Source organism: Astatotilapia calliptera, chromosome 23 (assembly GCF_964374335.1).
Source record: "Astatotilapia calliptera chromosome 23, fAstCal68.1, whole genome shotgun sequence".
Lineage (NCBI taxonomy): Eukaryota > Metazoa > Chordata > Actinopteri > Cichliformes > Cichlidae > Astatotilapia > Astatotilapia calliptera.
Window position 1 is genome coordinate 16,810,538 of NC_137443.1, and position 17,801 is coordinate 16,828,338.

Genomic DNA, 17,801 nt, shown 5'->3' on the forward strand with positions numbered 1-17,801 from the left:
TTTGGTGTTAGAGAGCCACCCAGTGTTCAAAAATGGCAAAGGTTTGTCTGCAAGTGTAGCAGAAATGGTGGTCCTCACTTTGATAGTACACTTACCCGGTCCTCAGTCGTTATGCAAGACAGGAATGTGTGTGTGTGTGTGTGTGTGTGTGTGTGTGTGTGTGTGTGTGTGTGTGTGTGTGTGTGTGTATATATATATATATATATATATATATATAACAATTCTGTAACTTCGGTCGTTGCTGTGCTTTTTTTTGGAAGTCGAATTTCCCAGAGGAACCCACCCGAGGGATTAATAAAGTTCTATCTTATCTTATCTTATCTTAATCAGGGGCAAAAGAAAAGGAAAAAAATAGAGAAAGAAAAGAATAATATGCCTAGTTAATTCCTTACTATTAAAGTTGATATTACTGAAAATGGGCACATATGAAAACCAAATAAGATTTTATAATCAAAATTCATTGTATGATGTCTTCCTCTCTCTTCTGCTCACATCTATTAGAACAAATTACCAACACAGAATAGTCTTGCCGGCCGGCAAGTCTGTCTTATTGTGACACCTACAAGTGTATGGTCACAATTGTAATTGGGTTTAAATATTTAGTTATGTAAAAGGCATTGTGATATTGCACTTTTCAGTTGAAGTTATGAGAATGTAATTATGTGGTATCGCCAATAGGGGGAAGTAGCTGTGAGTGCGATAGGCCGTTGCAACGCTCTTGCACCTCAGACGAGGAAGAGCCTGCAGACCAAATGCAACTCATGGCTCCTGTCTTTACTTTTCTGTATAAAACAGGTTAGTAATTTGAGTTAGCTGACTCCGATGCCCATATAAAGACAAGAAACCGTTTTCTGTCTGAGTTTAAAGACCATAAATTTTGTGAGAAAGTGTGTTTTTATAGCCTGAGAAAAAGCTAACCTTCCCGCCAGTTGTAATGGAAGCCGCGATTCCACTTGTAGTGTAAAGAGGTAGCTGATCTTATTACATATGTTTTATTTCATGACAAATGTAGCCCCGAGACACACCTCTTTTATCCTGACATTACTGGAGGATTTACAGTTGATAAAGATGCTTTCAGCATAACTCAAATCTTACTTATTGTTTTGTTCAAAGTAAACAGTCTGATGTATACGGTTTTGTGGGCAATTGCAGGATATGGTTGTTTATTGTTTACAAGTGTAATATATGTTTGAATCTGTTAAGATATAAAGAATGCACAATGGTAATATAAGCAGGTTGGTTGCAGTGTTAACATTGCTGCACAGAGATGTTGTTGATGCTGAACAGCAGCAGAATGTAATTGCTGCAGATTCATTGTAAATAAGGAGACTGATATACTTGTACTCACAACTTATACTTGTAAGAAAACAAGGCAACCAAATGGGCTGGATGATGGGGGGGGGGTGTTACAAGAGGAATGTGTGTCTGCATGAACAGAGAAGAATGCTGTGAAATTCTGTTTAATAAAACAGACGAGGAACAGCCTGCAGACCAAACGCAACTCATGTCTCCTGTCTCTACTTTTCTGTATAAAACAGGCCCCACAGAAGGCCTTTAACACTATCCTAAAACTAAAACAAACCAAACTTTGGAATTTGGCATTTTATCTTTTATGTTCATTTGTTTTTTCTGTTCCATGCCAACATTCCTTCACTGGTTCATTTCAAGTTTTAAGTTAATTTAATGAAAAATAATTCAATCAAAAATGAAAAATAGAGTAGTGCTGCACAATCCAAGCTCTCTCTAGCTTGCTCACCCTTTTGAAATGCATATAAAATGCCCTGTTCTTTGACAGCACCAAGTAATAATTATTCATAAACTTAGATTTTAATTTTTACATGGAAACAACTGCAGTTTTGTTAAATAATCATTTTAAGCTTTTATGTTCAGAATCTTTAAACATTAATAACCATATGCTGTATGCATCCCTTTCTGCCTCCTGGCTCTGAAAAACTGAAAAATTACTGATTTAAAACACTGCTGACACAACACTGTAACAATTGTAACTGATTGGAGTTTGGATATTTTTAATTTATGTTGCTAGGATGCTTCTTCACAAACATGTCCTAGTGCAACAACATCATTATCATTAATATGGACCCCTTTGATGGCACTTAATGGGCACGCATACCGATCTAAAAGCTCTCTCAACCCCCACTGACCATGCAACTTGTTGCTTCTGGTGTCGCTTTGGAAGATGAGGAGACATATGGACACGTTTCGCATTTGATGTCAAGAAAAATGTGATGTTTTGTAAACTGTGTGGTGCAACTTTCCCCTGTAAAAACACAAAAAAAAACCCTATTTCAATACAATAAAATAAATATGCACATATTTTCAAAGCCCAACAATACCAACTTCCTGAGATCCCACACACCAATTAAGTGGCAGACCAGTCAAAATTACCTTGAATCCTCTCTGGCTTCCTGCACATGGATGCGTATACTGCATATGTCATCCAGCTCTTGAGGCTTTTCCTATGCATCTATTACAGAAACCGCCTGAATGAACACTTTTCCAGCTAAATTAAAAAGATTAAACTTGTTTCAACTTCTGGCCAATCTAATCATAGTTTAGATATTCTCCACAAAAGCAGAGCTAATGAAAACTTTTTAAGCATGTGTACAGACGCTTCTTTGGTTGTTTATCCTAAGAAACCATGCAAATACATTTGGAAACGGAAACTTTCAGTCAGTGAATTTCAGGGCTGTTTGAATGCCACAATGCCTTTGAGTTCCATTGTACTGAGGTGAGCCAAAGCCAGTATCTCAAAGTCGCAACAAAATCACGCTAACACTGTTATCTCTATATAGAATAAAAGGATAAGACATCCCTTGGTGTTTTTGGAGTCTTCATGACATGGTTTCAGATACATGGACGGACACACACACTGTCACAGTCTGGCGAGGGCAGACTGTATGAATTGAAAAAGGACCCAAAATGCAGACTCCAAGGAACAGGGAACAAAACTTGAATGTTAACAAAAAGCGAGCCGTTTAATATGGCTGGAAAAAAAAGGTACAAACAAAGGGCAAGGCAAACTGAAGCAAAATTAACACAAACCTAAACTGGGAAATCTAAACAAACAATAAGAAAAACCTAGACAAGAAACTTGGAAGCATGGCATAGGAAACATGGCGTGGACAACAGACGACCTGACAATCACACACTGAAAACAGAGGACTTAAATACACAGGAGGTGATTAGGGGAAGTGGAGACACATGAGGAAACAGCTGGCACACATGAACATAATGACGTCACAGTGGGAGAGTAAAACTGAACATGATGAACACAGAACACCAGACCTCTTCACAATAAAACAGGAAACATAATGAGACATAGACATGACAACCCGAACTTGACAACGTAAGACACAGACATGAAACGCATGAAGAGCAGGGGAGATTTAACATGGTTGGAAACACGAGGGGAAAATAATAACTAGAAACACTTAGGCATAATAATACAAACTTGATAACATAAGACACGCAGCATGAAACACGAAGGGTGAGGGGAAGCTTAAATACAGGGGAAGAAAACACAAGGAGTCTAATAACCAAATGAACTTAGATAACCTAATGAACAAAATAAACTCAAACTTAAAACGCTGGGTCAAAAGACCCAGGACCATGACACACACACAGACACACGCACGCACACACATACATGGCCTTGAGGCATCAGCTTGCCTTTGTGAGAGAAGAGTAGCCAGGGCCATCCTTATCATTGCTTGATGATAATATAGAAGGTGGGATGCTTTTCTCCCACACTGAGAGCAGATAACAAAGAAAGTGCTGGACTGTCTAAGATACCAAGCCGCAGACCAGCCTCCCATCCTCTCCCTCCTCCCTCTCCACTGTCGCCCACCCCTTCTTTTTCTCTGTTCCCTTTTGTTGTTTGAGAGACGCATCAGATCGTGTTGCAGAAGAAAAAGCGAACAGACGACAGGTGATACCCCGTCTGCTTGCAGGTAAGGAATGTCAGATGATATTAAGATGAAAAAAGGACAGAGGAAAAAGGAAAGCTCGGGAGAAATCAAAGAAGATGTGTGAAACAAGAAGAAAATATCCATGTGCCTTTTGGATAAAGTGAACATTTTGAAAGTGATATGCAGAAACAGAAAAATTAAGATAAAATTGTAGAATTAAAAAAAAAGGCAAAGACTTGACGTTCAAGACATGAAAGCTTTGCTACTGATAAAACAATCTGAAGAAATCAGAAGGTGGGAAGCTGAGTTCACAAAAGTCAGGCATCAAATGTTTTCCAAAAGCTTAAGTTACTTATGTTTCACACCTGTTGGGTGAAAAAACACAAAACGGAAAAACTGAACAAACAAATGATCAAGTTTATGTTGTAATAACTGAACTGGACCCTAAACTATGAAGCTCAACATATCTAGGATGGGTAGCCATTATCTAGCTTCACTTAACCTAACCTCAGTATTCAGATTAAGCAGTCACATGAAGGTTTCCCGATCTCGTTACAAGGCATCTGCATGGAAGTGTTGCTAACGGTGCCCACCATCAGAAAAAAAGCATTAATAATCAAATGAGCTTTTTAAAAATATTAATCCGCAAAGCAACTGAGTTCATAAAGAAAGATCTAATATGGGAAAATTATGAACTATAAACAAATATAAAACTATAAAAATGGTGCAGGCAGAGAGTGACGCAGCTGTTGCAGACAAATCGGCAGGGTGATAGGTGTAATAGGAAAAGTGCTGTATAATAACATAGTATTAAATGGCTTACATGAATATGTGCAACTTTTTTTTAGTTTTATTTTTTTCAGTATTTAGTTAACTGAAACTAAATACTAAATACCAGTACACCTAGCTGGCCCGCAGCTAGGTGTACTGGACTCAGTGGATTGAACCTAATGTGGCCCACTTGTAAATTGGTATAAATTACATTTGAATGTTCGAGGTCCACGGTCTCATAATCTCCCCTGAAAGTCTGAGCAGGGCAGCTAAATCTGACAGATTTCAGAGCTGAGAGAACTGAAGAGGCTTGCAGACTGAATGGGGCAGGGTAGACGTTTGACGTGAGAGAGACTTCAAGTTTCGTGGAGAGAAGACAGTTGTGTATGGCGTGATAACTTTTCACAGTTCTAGTTTTTACATTGATTAATTAACAAAAATGTGTTTCTGATTTTGTTGTAGTCAACTGTGAGCTCAGTTTTAAAATACCGGCAATGATGGGTTCCGTGCGTTTCTCTGTTTTTTCCCTCTTTAAAATATTTTTCTTATGCTACAATACTTATTCAGTGATTTAGACTTGTTAGGTATATATCAAATGTTAACAGCTTATTCAAGCGGTTCTAAAGGGGTTTGGAAAGTCGGAGGTTCTAGTTTTAATGGTGCCCACAATATATTCATGATATAACACAATTTCAGCAATATTTCTGTAATATTACAACTACTGATGATTTTGATTTTTTTTTACTTTTATTTCAAACACAAGCCCTTACAAACTGGACATGTGACATCTAAAATGTGTTCTTTTAATTATGTTCTTCAATTAACAGTACAAAAGTGCCAACTTGTTTCAAACGTAAAGAAGTTACGACTGTCCACTGATCACCTTTATCCTGATTATTTCATTTATTCTTTTTATTCCTGATTATTGTGTTCCAGTGTTTAACTAATATCTAATGTACTTTTTATTCCAAATTTTATTTCATTGTATTTATAACCTGAGTAACCTGAATCTGCAAGGTAATGTTAATATGTAAATTTCAGTATTATTTACACATACCTTTAGGAACCAATATGAACCAAGAATGATTTTAAAACAACAAAAATATCAACTTTCCCATAATTGTTGTTTGTGAGGATTCATTTCCATCGCCTCCTTTCATATTTAAGGAATAATTGTGATTCAGATTTACAAAGCTGTAAATCACTTCCAGAATATCTCTTCCGCACACACAGGGATGCGCTGCTATTTGATGCCTGGAGCCTTAACACCTGTTAAATACCAACTTTTGGCTGTGTGTGTGTTTATGTGTATATACATACTGCCTGTGACACATGCAAAACACAGTAAGAAAAAACCACAGCAGCACACTGAGCTGCAGGTCCAGTGTGTGGACCATATGTTAACAAATGTGATTGATGGGGATCGTCTAGAAGATGGCACACAAATACATAAAGCACAGGGAGACAGGGCTGGCCTGGTGTGGTATAGGATTTTTGAATGGTGTTACCGCGCCAGATCCGCGGCCCCGAACCGTAGTAAGGAAACCTCTGGCAGTTACTTGACTCGCAGCCGGCAACAGCTTACTATACAGGTCAACTCCGCTAGCAAGAAGATCGAGGGAGGCGTAGGAAACTGCTTTACCGAACCTTTATTTCTCCTCCAAGGCACGAACACCGCGTACAGTGGGCTGAAACAGTTTACTCACAGCGGGCATCGCCGATACAACTTTGGCTGCCGAGGGAGTTATTGTATTCCTTTTATTTACTTTCTCTTCGTCTCTTCTGTAGTTAACCGTTACTTTTCTGCCATCAGAATTGTTGTCTAAAGGCAAAGAAAGATGCCCAACGGATTTACTTTACCAAACTGACCATCCCAGCCTTGCCGTAATGGTCCATTTGATTCACCTTTTATTGTTTATTTTATTTTCACTTAATGAATACGGGACAGACTTGAATGGGGGAAAGAAGGGGAGAAAGAAAGAGGGAAAGAGAAACAGCTGAGAAGAGGGACGGGGGAGAAGGGCAAAAGACAAAAACCAACAGAACGGGCAGAGAAAAAAAATGCATATATCAATCACCTGGATCACCTGCTGAGAAAGAAAAAAGAAAGCAAGCAGAAGAGAACAAGAGTAATAGAATAAACAACATCACAATGATATATGGGAATATGACAGTAAATACTAAATGTTAAACATTATTGTGCAGCACATAAGATCAACAGAACACAGTGTGCTTTGAGGTAGGAGCCAAAAAGGGTGTAGTTTGTGGGTGTGATCACCCGTGTGTACACCTGTGAGCATGGACGTGCTTGTTTTTTGTTTTTTTAAAAGGTTCCTTCATGTAATAATCTGCTAGAGGGTGTGGGGGGGCCACAGCCCCGTCCTCCAGGGCGTGAAGCAGGTGTGGAGGAGATCAAAACTCCAGACATCCAGAGGCCCCCAGAACACAAGAGACCAAGGAAGACCAACAGAGGGGCAGTTGCGCCACTGTCCCGGAAAGAGCTGAGGAGAGTCCCAGATGAGGGCTCACTCAGCAGCAGCGGAGCAGAAGCCAGGGGGAGTTGCAGTGACGCGCCCGTGAGCTCCGCCGGCAGCCAGCTGCGCCTGAGTGACCGAGCCCCAGGCCGAGAGGCCGGGGGCACCCCACCTCCGAAGTGGCCCGAGCGAGCCCCAGGCCCCAAGCCCCGATAAGCGGCCGCCAAGGAGTGAGCCGGTGTGTACCTGGACGCCCATCCCCGGACACAAAGAACCACCAACGCACCGATGTCTGAGGGGGTCCGCCACTGGCAGGGGAAGTGGTGGTAGGGGGAGATAGGCCTCCAAACCTTGGAGGGCCTGAGATGTCCCCAGAGAGGTGGCGCCTGACACCCAACCTGACATATAGACACAGACATACAGGCACACACAGATACAAACATCCATTCCCACCCTCATGCTCTCATATGCACTTACTCCACACTCAACCAACGTGGAGACAGACATAAAGAGACGTTGTACACACGATCACACTCCCCAAGCGTACTCTACAAACCGGGTCTAGGTGCCCCCGCCCCTGGAGGGGGGAACTGCACCCAGACCCAGGTGGTGTTTCCCTTTTCCCTGCGGTGGGGGGAGGCAGACCGCCCCGACTCCGCAGCAGCAGGAAGGCTCCACACTCCAGACCGCAGTCGGACGGCCAACTCCTCCTCCTAGTCCTAGCCCCCCCGCTCCAGCAGGTCGCAGAGAACGGGGGTGAGAGAAGACTCCGAACCTCCCTCCACCCGCTCATTGTAATGTTGATGCATGTGTGTTCTAAGGTGCATTTAAAACCCAGGAGGGCTTGGAGCTACCTGCCAGAGAGCAGCAGGTAAGCGCATGGTCCCTCCTGCTAGCCCTCAATGTCTACGTGTATTTAAAATTGAGAGGTGGGCAACGATGCCAGGGGTGGGGTGTACACCCTGATGGTACTTTGGACTCCGTGTATCGTGCCCACCCCCAAGATCCTATATGTATGTGTAATGAGAGTGTGAGTAATGTGAATGTCTAAGTTGTGGGATAAAATTGAGGCAGAGGCAGCCAGAAGGGGACAGAGGGGGGGGTAGCCTCCTCTGCACCCTGGTGACATACCCCTACTCCAAGGCCCTGCATGTGTGGGTGGTTGTGGTGGAGCAGGAAGAGGGAGGCAGCTGGAGATGGGGAGGGAAGGAAGGGAGGGGCAAGTGACCCCTCCCTGGGGCCAGCTCCCCCGCTGACCCCAGTAGGCACCCCCATACTCCGCGACCTGCCAGGGAAAGGGGGCCCAGGCCCATCCAGACCGGGCCCAGTGCAGCAGCGCCGCCCGGCCCCACAGAGCCCGGGACAGTCCACCCAACCCCACCACAGAGAAAACTGCACCCACCCCACCATCCACTCATCTTCCAGACTACATAAGACAATAAACACCCAGGCTGAGATCTTCCTCCACCTCTCCTGTATCTCCCCCTCCTGCAGAGGGAGCTCCTGAGGAGAGGAAAGCTCCTGCAAGATGTGACAATCTCCCCCACCAGTTGAAGAGCCCCCCAGGTGGCTCGACGCACCGGCGGCACCCTGCTCCAGGGCTGGGCCCCCATGCACCCACCCGCCCACAACCCCGGCAACACACCAACCAGGACCCAAGCCCCCGAGGCCCGGTCCGGGTCCCAGCCCAGAGACGGAGCGCTCCCAGAACCTCACGCCCATCCCGGACCCACCCAGGGGCAGCCAGGCTACCAGGTCAGTAACCCACGTCCGTCAGCACAGACCCTCCCCTAGCCCCCCTGCACGCAGCCGCGAGGAAACAGTCACCGGAGAGCCAACAGAGCCCCTAACCGGACATGACCGCTACCCCGGGTTGAGCCCCCCAAGGAAGATGCCTCCGGGGAACCCCCCAACGCCCTAAGCCTGTCCCTACCCCCACACCAATCACAACAGTGAAGGCGGGACCAAACTATGACCCCCCACCCCCACTAGGTGATGGAGCTGATCAAAGGAGCCCAGAGCAATTGATCTGATGTGGTGGCAGAGGCTGTATCAAGACTAATGTAATCTAATAGATAATTTCTATATTGGTTAGAATTAAGATTATTTTTATTTTTCCAGTTCATGAGGACTGTTTTCTTGGCTATGCATAGGGCAGTGAAAACCATATGGGCGATATTCTTTTCTGAAGTGACATTATCTAAGCTGCCCAACAAACACACTAAGGGGGAAGTTGGAATGTTACATTTCAGACACTTCGATAAGTCTTCACATATCTCGCGCCAAAACTTCTGAACTGGTGGACAGAACCAAAGAGCGTGGATATAATTGTCCGGTGAATTGGTTTGGCAGTGTGAGCATCAGGCTTCACCCTTAAAGGACCATGCCTGTAACACTACCCCCACTCTGGATGATAATTAAACCCTTAACATCATTCCAGCACATGGACCCCCCATTAACAAGGAAACATACAGCATTCAATGCGGGACAGCAGTCGTGCCCCCAGTCCAAAAATGGCGATCCTTAGGATGGAACAATCTTGAAGTAGACAACTGTCCATATTTTAAGCACAAGAAAACATAGGATGTACAGGGTTCACTTTGAGGAGGGTGCAAGTCAATGTCCATATCCCGCCCTTCACATAGACAGTATTCATAAAGAAAGACATTAAGGCACTACAGCTATATCCAGCTTTACCTCATTAGTATAAACAGTTCAAACAATAACTTGCAGCCCGTCGACAGCCATGTTGCCAGGAAACAGCAAGACAAACAAGCCCAACAGTACACGTAAGAATAGCCCCCTGTAACAACTCAATTTACAACAGTCATATCACTTAACATATGTAACATGAACAATTTTTTTCTTTTTTTTTTCTTTTTTTTTTTTTTTTTGAACTACTGAGCAGGGCAGCGATCCGCCTACACCCCGACTCAGTTAGGACATACTAGCCTAGTGACTGACCCAGTCACCAAGCATGTCCGGCGCCCGCCGCACACGCTGTGGTCTGGAACGGGGTGTGGACCTGAAGGAAGGGTGCTGTTCTGGTCCTTCAGCCCCATCCACGTAAGGCTGAACAGGGCTGGCTGGCAACCCACTACCATCTCCTTGAGCGGGTGGCGGAGAGCCAGCTCTCAGGGAAGCACCAGTATCTGGTTGATCTGCCCCAGCTGGGGTCTCCCACAAGTCGAAGGGGCCGAAATCAATGTCAGAATCGCTTTCGTCGAGCGCTGGAGGAGGCACCTCGGTGGGTGCTGCCTGGTCGGAGTCTTGGAAGACCCAGCTGTTGTCCAGCGGCGTTCTTGAGTGATAAGGCTTGAGTCTGTCGTGATGAACCACTTTAGCCTTTGCTCGGGGCCCCTTTTTAATGCAGTATACTAAATCATCCAACAGGCCCACTACGAAGTAGGGGCCCTCATAGGAAGGCAGAAACTTGCGAACCTTGTGCCGCACTCTCTTGGTCCCTTTGATCAGATGCCACACTGCAGCGCCGACTGGATACTGAACTTGGCAGATATTCTTATCGTACTGTTTCTTAGCGCGCTCAACAGATTTCCCGAGAGCCTCCCGTGCCAGTTGGTGGGAAAGCTCCAGCCTTTCCCTGAGTTGCACCACATACTGTGGTGTAGTGCAGTTGGGGGTGTCGTCGGCCGGCAGACCCGCGACCAGGTCAATAGGCTCGGTTATCTCTCGGCCCAGAAGCATCATGTTTGGGGTCAATCCTGTGGAACTGTGCTTAGTTGCCCGATAAGCCATGACAGCATAGGGGATCATTATATCCCAGTCCCAGTGGCAGCGCTCCGCGGTGGTGGCTAAGGCCTTCTGCAGGGTAGCATTAAAACGCTCTACCTGGCCATCGGACTGTGGATGAAAGGGCGTGGTGCGTGTCTTTTTGATTCCGAACAGTTCACACATCCCCTGGAACACAGCCGACTCAAAGTTGGTGCCCTGGTCGCTATGCAGAGACTGTGGGGCTCCATATCTACATACCCACTCCGCAACAACCTTTCCTGCCACCGTGGGCGCTTGTGCATCGGGGACTGGATAAGCCTCCACCCACTTGCTGAAGTAGTCTTGTACCACCAATATGAATCGGTTATGCCTTTCTGTTTCGTTCAACGGTCCCATCAGATCGACTGCAATCCTCTCCATGGGGGCGCCAACACGTACCGTGCCCATCGCTGCCTGGGGGGTTTTTGGGGGCCGCGCCCTTTCAGCACAACTGGTGCAAGTGCGGCACCACAGGGTCACATCATCTTTCATGTTGTACCAGTAGTACCTATTCTTCAAGCGTGCCAGGGTCCTTTCTGCCCCAAAGTGGCCACCCACTGGGCCATCGTGCATCTGCTGCATTACGGAGTGACGATAGGCGTGAGGCAGAAGGATTTGGGGGAAAAACACATTACTTTCTGTACAGTGGAATTTCCTCACCAGCACTCCATCTTTTAGGTATAGTCTCTTCCACTGCGCCCAGTAGGCTTTGGTTGCGGGGCTGCATGCCGCTACATCGGCCCAGACGGGCCGACCTTCCCCTTTTTCCTTCCATTCCCAAACTGGGCCTATATCCACATCGTTCTTCTGGCTAGCCAAGAGCTGTTCTGGGGTCCAGCCACTGAACAAGCTAGTGTGATGGGACTCATCCACCCGGTGGATATTTGGGCAGGTGTCGTGGCTACTACTGGAACAACAGTCCACTGCTGCTACGGGTGCACACTCTGGTTCTGCTACCCGGCTTTTCTCATCGGTACCATCAGGCCCCACTACCCCCACTGGGGGCTGCCCTGGGGGGGTCATGCTAGTACCACAGTCCTCTAAGTTACACTGCACACCTTTATGCTCGAACCGGTCGCTGTTGATGGTGGGCTCTGGGAGTGTGCACGGGCATGAAGCGCGGCAGGGTCTCCTGGAAAGTGCATCCGCATTCTGGTGGTTTTTCCCAGGTCGGTGCAGCACCTGGAAGTTATACTCTGCCAGCTTCTCCAACCAGCGGGCCAGCTGGCCCTCGGGCTCCCTCAGCCTGGTCAGCCAGCGGAGGCTGCTATGGTCAGTCCGGACAGTGAACGGCCTACCCAGCAGGTACTGTCTGAAGTGGGAAGTGAACGCCACAACCGCCAGAAGCTCTTGCCTGGTCGTACAATAGTTTTGTTCGGTAGCCGACAGCCGCCTGCTCCCATAGGCCAAGACCCGCTCTTCGCCCCCTTGCACTTGGGAGAGAATCGCTCCAATCCCACAATTGCTGGCATCAGTGTCGAGGAAGAAGTCACCCTGGTCCAGTGGGTAACCCAGGACAGGGGCTGCCGTAAGCCGTCTTTTTAATTCCTGGAATGCTCCCTGGCACTCGGCAGTCCAGTTAAAACGGGCATACTTCTTAGTGAGTTCGTGGAGGGGTTTAGCCACTGTGGCAAAGTCCTCCACGAACCGGCGGTAGTATGAGGCTAAGCCAACAAACTGACGCACTTCTGTGACGGTCCGTGGTGCAGGCCAGTCCGTCACCTGCTGGACTTTCTGGGGGTCCGTGGAAATACCTCCAGCAGAGATGATATGGCCCAGATAGGCCACCTGCTCCCGAAACAGACAGCATTTAGATGGCTTCAGTTTTAGGTTGGCTCCACGCAATCTGATGAACACTTGCTCGAGCCGCTCCAGCATCTGGGTGCTATCCTGGCCCAGGACAATGATGTCATCTAGGTACACTAGGCATGTCTCCCACTGAAGCCCAGCCAGGACTCTGTCCATAAGCCTTTGGAATGTGGCAGGTGCGTTGCACAGTCCAAACGGCATCACATTCCACTCGAACAATCCCTTACGGGTACAAAATGCAGCTGCTTTTCGGGCTCTGGGGGTCATCTCTACCTGCCAGTACCCTGAAGTCAGGTCTAGTGTACTGAAGTACTTGGCAGTAGAAAGCGTGTCAAGGGTGTCCTGGATGCGTGGCAGGGGATAAGCGTCTTTAAGGGTTCGCTCATTTAGTGGTCTATAGTCCACGCATAGTCTGGGACTCTGGTCCTTCTTCTTCACTATCACAATTGGAGCAGCCCAGCCGCTATTGCTAGGTTGAGCTAGCCCAGCCTCCAAGCTCTGCTGTACTTGCTGGTCGGCCGCTATTTGTTTGTCCCCTGCCATCCTGCGTGGCGGGTGCTTAACTGGTGGCCATGGCGTGGTCAGGATGTCATGCTGAACAACACCAGTGCGACCAAGGTCATTCGGGCCAGTGGAGAAGACATCACTGTAGGACCTCAGCAGGCCTGCCAGATCGTAGCGGGCAACGTGAGTCAAACCGGGGCTGCTCTCGGCGTAAAGGGCCTGCAAATGGCTTGGTACAGAAGCAGGGGGAGTACCATTAAGTTCGAGGGCTGCCAGGACCCTTGGTGGGCGACCCCCCGACCCCTCCAGGACCTGCACGGGCTGAAGAACCCCTGCCACGGCACCACGCTTTAAGGTGACAGCTGCGGCCCCAGGGTTAAAGACTCTGATTGGGATGCTAGAGGGTTTACTAGGTTGCACAACTGCGTGAGCTACCAGTACTTGGTGCTTCTCCACAAAGCCCTTTGTAGGGCTTAGCATCATGTCTCTATGGGCGGCACAGTGGGAGCTGGAAAACCCGGGGACCACATACTCGCAGCCTGGTTCCAAAACCGTAGTGCGTGCCACCCTAACAACAAGCACCTGGGGTCGAGGGCCCACGCCAGAACATGGTATCTTTTCATTAAACAGGGTTATCTCTTGGCGGCCGTAGTCTAAGCAAGCGCACGATTGTTGCAGGAAAGGGTGCCCCAGAATAACTTCAGTGCCTTCAGCCATGTCGGCCAAAAGAAAGTCTACATTTTCAACACCGCTCCCCACCTGTACAGGCAGGTTGACCTCGCCCAGAACGGCCAATCCCTCTGGACCAATGCCTTGTAGAGTCTGAGCAGTGGATGCCTGCACCTGAGGTCTTGACTCTGCGGGGATGGTGTTAAAATAGTGGAGGGGCAGCACATTCCGCCGTGCACCAGAATCCAGCAAGGCCCGTATTTCCCGTCCCTGTATTGCTATCTGGACACACATCACATCTTGGCCTCCGTTGTGGAACACTGTGCCTGGGTCAGGGGCTGGGCCTCTAGCAGCTTTTACAGGCTTTTGGGCAGGTGAGCGAGGAGAGGGGCAGTTCCTCTGTAGATGTCCTATGCCGGAGCAGTTATGGCAAACAGCCTCCTTCCTGCTTGACCTGTTAGATGTGCTCCAGCTTTGGCGCCCACGCTGGATAGGTCTTTGGGCCCTCTCCGGTGGTTCATAACTTAGCATATGAACACTCTCCCGTAATGCAGCTGTTCGGGTCCCCTGTGCTGTAGAGACTCGTGGCCCTGGCTGCATAAGCTGTGTGACTGCCCTGGCGGCCCTTTCCGTTGTCTCGAACCTGTGGGCGATTTCATAGGCTCTTGCCAGGGTGCGTGGTTGTTCTTCCAACAATTTCTGGACCATTTCAGCATCTGCCAAAGCATTAGTGAAGATCTCTACAGCAATGCAGTCCTGCTCCAGCTTGGAGCGGTTGGCATACACAATGGAAACCTTCTCGTATATATCATCTCTGAGGGTGTGCAGGGCCTCACCTGGTTTCCGGATTCTCTGCCGTAGCTCAATGCCAATGGCTGCTGCATGCTCTGAACACGGCCCATAGGCAGCCTCCACCTCCTCCACAATCCTCTGGTAACTCCAGCGAGCAGATTTGGGGTTTTTGTGGATTATGGCTCCAGCTGCGCCCCTCAGGCTGAATCTCAGTTGGACAGCCATGGTGTTCTCCATCCAGCAGTTGGCCTTTGCACAGGTCTCGAACTGATAGAGAAAGTCTTTCCATGACCCTGACCCATCGAAATGGTCTGGTTGTAATGTGGGAATTTTCTCCTTGCCCCTCGTCTGTCCATCAGCACTACAATCTGCAAAACCCCCGTCTTGCACTACACCAGGAAAACAGCCGCGTGGCCCTGGCATGGCTTGTTTTGAACTGTGACCCTGGTCATGCTTGCAAAGCCCACGCCCCCCATCTGGTGCTGGTATTGCCATGCGAGTTGTTGGGGAAAAATAGCCCTGAGCTGGCATTTCATAGCTGTACTGCGCAGGTTGGGGTATACCCGGCATAATGGGTAGCTTCGCTGGCTCAGTAAACTGCGTTTTTCTAGGGACACTGCAGGTACAGTTCATGGCGGTGAATGGCTGGCTGCATGGCCGAGATGTAACAATCCGAGGTGGGTGATCATGCGAGCCATGCTGTCCCACTGTGAGCGGTGTAGATGCAGTGTTACCAGGGCCTTCGCAGTCTGAGCACTGCAACTGCTTAAACTCACTGCACACTGCATTCTGCTTCGCTATTGGTGTTAAGAAAGGGTTGGTGTGAGCTGAAGGTGGCGGGGTGAGATGCCATGCAGCCTCAAACTCCGTCGTATAGACTGCTGCTATGCTCGCCGCTGGCATTAACTCTATGTCCGTGATGAAGGGGTTGATGCTGTGGATTCTATTGTTTACATAAGTGGCACGGTCCACATTAGCTGTGCCACTCTCTGGGGTTTCTGGCAAAAATGGGTTGCTGCTCTTACTGAAGTACATTCCCATGCCATCCCCTTCAGCATCTCTCGGAGCCGCCATTTTCTCTGTCGTCCGAGGGAAAAGAGAAAAAGAAAGTTCGCTCCCTCTCTCTCGGCGCTTTGCGGAGTTTTATCCCGGAAAAGAGCCCCCAGTGTTACCGCGCCAGATCCGCAGCCCTGAACCGTAGTAAGGAAACCTCTGGCAGTTACTTGACTCGCAGCCGGCAACAGCTTACTATACAGGTCAACTCCGCTAGCAAGAAGATCGAGGGAGGCGTAGGAAACTGCTTTACCGAACCTTTATTTCTCCTCCAAGGCACGAACACCGCGTACAGTGGGCTGAAACAGTTTACTCACAGCGGGCATCGCCGATACAACTTTGGCTGCCGAGGGAGTTATTATATTCCTTTTATTTACTTTCTCTTCGTCTCTTCTGTAGTTAACCGTTACTTTTCTTTTCCTTCTCCGCTCACCCTCACACACCCGACAGGCAGTTCCGCTACACACACCCGCATACATTTCCCATCAGGCTTCACCCTTAAAGGACCATGCCTGTAACAATGGTAACCAGTGTGCCTACATACTCATTGTAATTGGCCTTCACTTGGTTACCCAGGAACAAAAACAAATTTAACTGAAGTAACTTGCTCAACTCTAAGAAACATCTATTCCCATTAATCTCACACTGCATTTTAGGTAGATTTTAATTTCAGTGCAAAAACATAACAGAGTACATTGACAATATGCATGTATCTGAACTAGCCTATTGCCACTCAGAAAGAAGGAGCAGGATATTCTTAGCTTGTTTACCATTTACTGGAGTTTCAGAACGACAGAGATTCATGTTAAACTAAATGAATCTGACCAACTCCATGTAAACACACAGATAGATTAAAGCATGGATGAAGTGCATGCATACACAGTCATGTGTACAGATCAAGTGTTTGAGATGTAAGCAAACTGAATCTACACATTTACCTTTCAAAGCCGAGTTGGTTGAATAGCCTTGGAGTAGCCTCAGTCTGTGTGTCTCAAAGAGGGGGCAGCAGAGGATAAAGACCTTTCTAATAGCTTCTTTTCTGTGTTGCTGCCTCTGCTTGTATTTCTCCAGCTACAACACCATAGCAGACAGGGAGAGCAGGCTGCTTGTTTACCTGACACTCTGCCTGTCTAAAAAACACACTGCTTGGTAACTTGTGTGACTGCTTGTCTACACCTTTCTGACTATTTACCCGTCTACGATAAATGTCTGCCCTCACTGCTCACCCGTACACCTGTTAATTTACCCCGGCTGTGTTTTAGTTGAACTGTTTAACAGTAGGCTAGCTTTTCTCTCTCCAAGTGCTGACATTAGCATAGTCCTTCCTCCTCTCTTACCTGCATTCAACTAACCTGTTTGGCTGTGTTGCCAGCATAACGTGCGTGTGTGTGCGAGAGGGTGTGTGTGTGTCTCTGTGTAATTGGCACTTTTTTTAGCTTCTATGATGTAATCCTCTGCGGTTATGTTTTACATTGGTTGCTGTAATCAGACACAGACACACACCTTACACACAGTAGCCACTGTACTGAAAGCACACTTGCTTTCACTGTAAAAATGAGAAGTTGTTGCTACCTCTACAACAAAGCAAAAGAAGCAAACAAAATAAATCAATACAAATTTAAAAATCTTACAGACAAAACAGTATACTGTAAATGCCATAAAGCACCGTGAACATAAATTGTTGTGAAATGTGGTGCAATAGCTTTCACTGAAGCGGTGTAAAGAGTGAGTCATACAACAAGCTCAGAGCTCCTCCCATAAGGTTGGACACTGGATATGGGCACAGTCTTAAAGAAATTGCTTGTAGAGCTCCAATAACAATGGCAACTGGAGACAGTCCAAGTAGGCTCTGAAAGGTTTACACCATTACAGATGTACTGTATTGACACTTTCATGTCTGCTTTGTTAGAAAGACAATTTTCTTTTCTTTTAAAAAAGTCTCATAGCCATTCCATCTGTGAATAACTGATTAGAGTTGCTCCATTGTTCTGGTCTGTAAGTGGTTCAAAACAAAGCGATTTATAAATAG

General features: G+C 47.2%; 1 protein-coding gene across 1 annotated transcript in view; it reads right to left on the reverse strand.

Moving 5' to 3' along the window:
• The window catches only part of naaladl2 (N-acetylated alpha-linked acidic dipeptidase like 2), a 480,620-nt gene extending 463,493 nt beyond the window's left edge, over positions 1-17,127 (reverse strand). Inside the window, exon 1 of the mRNA XM_080297617.1 lies at positions 16,711-17,127. The gene's annotated coding sequence lies outside the window, so the exon portion shown is untranslated. The remainder of the gene's footprint in view (positions 1-16,710) is intronic.
• Positions 17,128-17,801: the final 674 nt, after the last annotated feature.